Genomic DNA, 6,697 nt, shown 5'->3' on the forward strand with positions numbered 1-6,697 from the left:
TTTTGTTTTATGTCACTAAGCTTTTTGGTCTATTTATTACACAAAAATATGTAGCCAGAAAAATAAACGAACAAATAATTACCCAACCTCTTTCCACCTTCCCTTTAGCTGAGGTGTGAATAAGATGGCAAAAGTTGGAGCAGCCATCTTGGACTCAGAGATGGAAGCTACCACTTGATTATGGCATAGTAACAAGATAAGTGGAGGCTGGGTCCCTGACACCATAGAGCTGCCAGATCAGCTCTGAGAGAGGAGAAATAGAATTCTGTCTTGTTTAAGCCTTTGTTATATTTGCAGGTAGAGCCTATATCCTGTCTCAAACAAGAACCACCGCCACAACCATTTTGTTAAGTGCTTACAGTATGCTAGGCACTATGCTGTACATGTGTTATCTCATTTAACCCTCATCACAACTGGATTGAGGTAGGTAGTCTCATTATTCCCATTTTGTCAAAGGGTAAACTGAGCTCAGAGAAGGTAAGTAATTTCGCCATGGTTTCACAGCTAGAAGTAGCAGGGTTTGGATTTGAAGGCAAATCAAAGGGGCTTCAGAGTCTGAACTCTTTTAGTTCACTCTTCTGCCTCACATGAATTCAGCTCAAGCTTTCTTTCAGGGAAGTGGGAAGTAAGCCTGTAAAGGGAAGAGGCAAGGAATAAACTGTCTGCAATAGCTGCTTTGGCAGCGGAAAGGGCAGCTCAGAGGTGCTAAGATGCACCACTTTTTTCTTAGCCATGGCTGTATGTATGAATAACCATGTCTTCTTCACACCAGAACAACAAAATATATAAATACACAAGTAATCTGCCTCAATATAAATGTCTCTGCCTTTCTCTACCACATGCTGTTGTTGGTATTTTGCATATATGCAAATGCTATATATATAAAATTATATATTTGTGCATACACGTATATTTCTCCATACCTCCTCTCATGGTGTTGCCCATTGCATCTTGGGATGCTGCAACTCAGTAGCAGCTTATAATTCAAAATCTAAAAACTATTCAACAAAAACCCTTTTATAATGCGTGTTGTAGGTGATGAGGTACAAATGAAATAACAGGAGCTCCTTTTGAAAAGGAAGTCCAAAGAATTCTATTCCTGCCTGGGAGATATTACAAATAATACTACCATGTTTTTGGGAGAGAGTCACACAATCTCAGTTAATCCTCACAACAAACCTAAGGGTAGGAACCATTATTCTATTACAGATTAGGAAGCAAAGGCATAGAAAGGTTCAATGTTTTTCTAAAGGTCATACAACCAGGAATCTTTCTGTTTGACTGCAACAGAAGGATGAGGAATACTCTATTTGTTTTTCAGTATGAATGAATTTGTTGTATCAATTCATATTTTATTTATTGGTTTGCTATAGGAAAACATTGGAGATGATATCTTAATTACAGTTAAGATATAAGGTCAAAGATGTTCTTGCCATTTCTTTTTAAAGGGGGTAAAAGCTGCCAGACTATGATTTAGTTAAATGAAATTTACATCGTAATACTAACTATTTTCCAGTGTTTGAAAGTTGCAAATGATATGGAAGTAGTACAAGGAATATCAAAGTGAATAATGAAATGACATAAAATAAAGAAAAACCAGTCATGGTCTGGAAGGGAAATTCTTATTTGCTGTACCTAATTAGGTAGTCTTTGAAGCAGAGCTATGAGAGTTGGGTGGTTGAGGCCACATCAAATGGAACCAGACTCCCTAGTAAATGAGAGAGTTGCAAGATTCAGTCCCTTCTCAGATGAGCAGTGGATTAACTAGTTGGCCTTTCTGCCTCTTCTTTCTCAGCTTTTGTGGTTCTATGCAGAGACATAAAAGTTTCGTATGAACCTTTGCTTGTATTTGGCTAGAATGGAAGATTTTCATCTCTTACTGTTTAATAAAGGGATCCCTGAAGAGGACCCCAGACTTTCCTGATTTCATTCTCACCAGGCATACAGTGTATTCCAGACACTCACAAATTCCCTCTATTTGTCATTGAGCCCTGGGATGAAAAAGAGTATGAGTTGGCTTTGTAAAACCTTGGATGTGTGTGCGTGTGTATATATGGGATTATTTCACTAGCAAACTAATTAGAGACCAGATATGATTGTCTGTACCCTCAGGTTTAATGGACTGATCCTCCTTATAACATCTTCTGTGTCTTACTTCAGGCTGCTATAACAAAGTACCATAAACTGGGTGGCCTATAAATAACAGAAATTTATTTCGCACATTTCTGGAGGCTGAAAGTTCCAGAACTTTCAGTTCTGGAAAACTTCAATTCTAGAAAGTTCCAAATGATCGGGTTCTGGTGAGGCTTCCTTCCAGTTTGCAGACCACTGACTTCTCCTTGTACTCTCACATGATGGAAAGAGAGGACTACAGTGGTCTCTAGAGGCCCTTTTATAAGAGTGCTAATCATATTAATGAGGGCTCCACCTTCATGATCTAATTACCTCCCAAAGGTCCCACTTCTTAGTAAGATCACCTTGGGAGTTAGATTTCAACAAAGAATTTTGGGGGAACACAAACATTCATCCATTGCATTCTGTTTCTCTTTGGTTCTAACAGGTGCCCAAGCATTAATGGGACCAATCAGTTGTTTATAGAAAAATAAAGAACGGTTATGGATGTAGTACAGAGGATAGAATTTTCTTGGATTGACTATTGCATCATATAATTTGTAAAATATACTATAAAAATTTGAATTTCACTAACTCTAGACTTTAAATCAAGGTCAACAGTAGTCCAAAGTAAAAAGGAAATCCAGCAGAAAATTGCTAGCTACAAATTACCTAAGGTACTGAGATGAATTTGGAGAAAAATATCTTGCTAAACATTTCTACAGTTAAAAATTTTTAGGTCCACATTTTCCCAAAGTTTTTTCTATAAGAGAAAATAAGTTACAGGTTTGAAACTCTGCAATTTGGAGTCATTTTGGATTTATGGGCTTCTAAAGCACATAAGATTATTAAAGTACACTTACAAGCAATACAAGTCCTTAAAGTAGTATCAAGCATTGAAATCATTCACCACATTTCTTTTCAAACACATCTTTATCCTGGATGGTTATATCTTATGACCATTTAGTGGGTCCCAAACAGGAGGTGTCCAAACTACTTTGCCAGCTTTTCCAGTCTCCTTTCTACCTCTCCAGCTTGTGATATATATTTACTGAAAATCTACCATGTGCTACATGCAACAAGAGGCGTTAAATGTTAAGACATGACTCCTGCCCTCAAGGCATAGTCAGCTCTTTAGATCAGCAAATTAACCAAAACTTGTTGTATTAGTTATCTGTTGCTATGTAACAAATTACCTCAAAACTTAGCAGCTTAAAATGACAAATATTTATTATCTCATAGCTTTTGTGGGTCAGGAATCTGGGCACAGCTTAGCAGGGTGGTTTGGTTCAGAGTGTCTCATAAGGTCACAGTCAAGGTGTCACCAAGGCTGCAGTCAACTGAAGGCTTGACTGGGGCTGGAGGATCTGTTTCCAGTCTCTGGTGTGGTTGTCAGACTTCAGCTCCCTGTTGGCTATTGGCTGCATGCCTCAGTTCCTCAAGATGTAGACTTCTCCATAGGCTGTCTGAATGCCCTCACATGTCAGCTGCCTTCTTCTAGAGTGAGTGCTCATCTCTGAAGTGGTGTACTGTCACTTCTGCAATATTATACGTGAGGTAGAATACTGACCAACTTGTTCACAAAGAAGGCAAGTACTCAAGGGTGTGAATACCAGGGGGTTGGGATTATTGGAGGCCAGGGTAGAGGCTAGCTACCAAAAGGTTTTTCTGAATATTCCTTGTCTTGAATATTCACCCAGTTTCTTAATGTGAAAACTTTGGATTCATTTTCTAGATGCTCTTTCTTAATCACTAATACTATCCTATCAGTCCTGTCAATCACCAACTTCAGAATCTATCATCTTAATACCCTTTGTGTCTTTGATCTTCTTATCTTATTTACTGCTTTAGTTCTGGCCCTTAGCATCCTTTGCAAAGGCATTTTCAATGACTGTCTCTTGTTTTATTTTATTTCTCTTTTAAGTATGTTAAATCATACGGAATTGTCATTTTTGGAGTCAGTTTCAGCAGCGTATTAGTCAGCTCGGGCTTCCATAACAAAATACCACAGACTAGGTGGCTTAAACAATAGACTTTTTTTCTCACAGTTCTGCAGGCTGGACATCCATGATCAGGGTGCTAGAAGGTCAGGTTCTTGGGAGACTCTATTTCTAGTTTGTAGATGGCCATCATCTCGCTGTGCTGGCATGACCTCTTCTTTGTGCACACATCTCCAAATACTATCACATTGGGGGTTAGGGCTCCAAGATATTAATTTTGATGGGACATAATTCAGTCCATAGCAGGCAATTTCAAATGGTTCAACCTAACTCTTGTTTATAAGAGTAATATATGTTCATGACAGTAAATCAAAAACACAAAGAAACAGAAAGATGAAAACAAAAATCACCAACAATTCCACCACCTGGGGATAACCAGCAATTACATTTTTATATATTTCCCAGTTTTTAAATGTGTATACCTTTCTGAAGACTGGGCTCATACCATATACTTAATGTTATTTTCTGCTTTTTCATTCAATGTTGTTCCTTGGCAATTTTCCAAGTCGTTGAACATTTTAAGAAACGTTTTAAATGGCAGTGACATATTTCATGTATTTAACCATTACTTTTTTCATTGAACATTAAAATGGTTTCTAATTTTTCAGAAATAAGGCTGTGGAAGGAACATCACTGAGCATACACTTTTGTCTGCATCTCGATTCTTTTACTGTAGATTCCTAGAAATAGAATGATTGGGTCAAAGATCATGAATTTGTTTTGTGTTACCCTTTTAAAAAAGTTCTTACTTGATTTACATATTGCAAATAGCTTTCTGGAAATTTACACATTTATTATACCACCAGGGTATTATTATTATTATTACTATTATTATTGTTTTAATTTAGTAATTTGACAGGTCAAAAAATTTTGTCTAATTGTTAACAGTGACCTCCTCACTGATATTCCTGGAGTCATATCCTGCTCCAATCAAGTCCCTAGAGGGCTGCTAGAGAGATTTCTCTCTAAAATTCAAACTTGATCATATCACCTGCCTGCTAAAGCCAGTCATTTGCTCCCCATTGCTTAACAGGTAAAGCCCTAGATCTAGAGAATGTTTTACCAGGCCTTTGAGAATATGGCTTTTGCCTAAATTTCCAGTCTCATTTTTAACCTCTCTTCCATATTCTTGGCAGTAACATTAACCAATTGTAGAATAGTTTACACTTCTTTTCCTTTTGGTGTGCTGTTCTCTTTGTCTTGCATACCTTTCCCCACTTGCTTGCAGCACTCACAAAGCCTGCTTAGAGAGAAGGCAGGAGATGGATGGGGTGTTCCATTCCTGAAAATGGGAGTGCTACTGTGATCAGCATTCTACTGGGTCTTCCTGTCATTGTCCACATGCGACATGTTCCAGTCCTTCACATGGCAACTACACTTCTGCTCTGTTAATACCCTTTACATCATGATGTGTCTTCTGATGATAATTTCATCAAAGTAGCTTTTGTACAAATTTTATTGATTCTCCTTGGCTGCAGTTGTGTGCATGCCATCCTTCATAAATACCAAAGGGTATCTTTCAGTCTCCATTTGCCTGATTCCGTCTTCTCAAACATTTCTTGAAGGCACCCTGAACTTCTATAAAACTTGCCTTTCAAGCCTCTACAAATTTAAAAAAATTGAAATAATAACAAGCATCTTCTCAGATCATAGTGCTATAAGGTTAGAAATTAATTACAAGAAAAAAGCTGAGAAAGGCACAAAGATGTGGAGACTAAACAACACACTACTGAACACGCAATGGATCATTGAAGAAATTAAAGAAGAAATAAAAAAAATACCTGGAAACAAATGAAAATGATAGCATGCCATACCAACTCATATGGGATACAGCAAAAGCTGTATTAAGAGGAAAATTCATCGCAATACAGGCACATCTTAACAAACAAGAAAAATCCCAAATAAGCAACCTTAAAGCACACCTAACTGAAGTAGAGAAAAAAGAACAAATGAAGCCCAAAGTCAGCAGAAGGAGAGAAATAATAAAAATCAGAGCAGAAATAAATACTATTGAAACGAAAAAGGCAGTAGAAAGGATCAATGAGACAAAGAGCTGGTTTTTTGAGAAGATAAATAAAATTGACAGACCACTAGCCAGACTTACAAAGAAAAAAAGGGAGAAAGCTCAAATAAACAAAATCAGAAATGAGTGAGGAGAAATAACAACAGACTCTGCAGAAATACAACAGATTATAAGAGAATACTACAAAAAACTATATGCCAATAGAATGGATAACCTAGAGGAAATGGATAAATTCTTGGACTCCTACAATCTCCCAAAGCTCACTCAAGAAGAGGCAGACAATTTGAACAGACCAATCACAAGGAAAGAGATTGAAACAGCAATCAAAGACAGCCCAAAGAATAAAACCCCAGGACCAGATGGCTTTCCTGGGGAATTCTACCAAACTTTCAGAGAGGATTTAATACCTATCCTTTTCAAGCTATTCCAAAAAATTAGGGAAGATGGAACACTTCCTAACACATTCTATGAGGCCAACATCACACTGATACCAAAACCTGACAAGGACACCACGAAAAAAGAGAACTACAGGCCAATATCACTGATGAACATAGATGCAAAA

The sequence above is a fragment of the Equus quagga genome, chromosome 1 (genome assembly GCF_021613505.1).
Source record: "Equus quagga isolate Etosha38 chromosome 1, UCLA_HA_Equagga_1.0, whole genome shotgun sequence".
Lineage (NCBI taxonomy): Eukaryota > Metazoa > Chordata > Mammalia > Perissodactyla > Equidae > Equus > Equus quagga.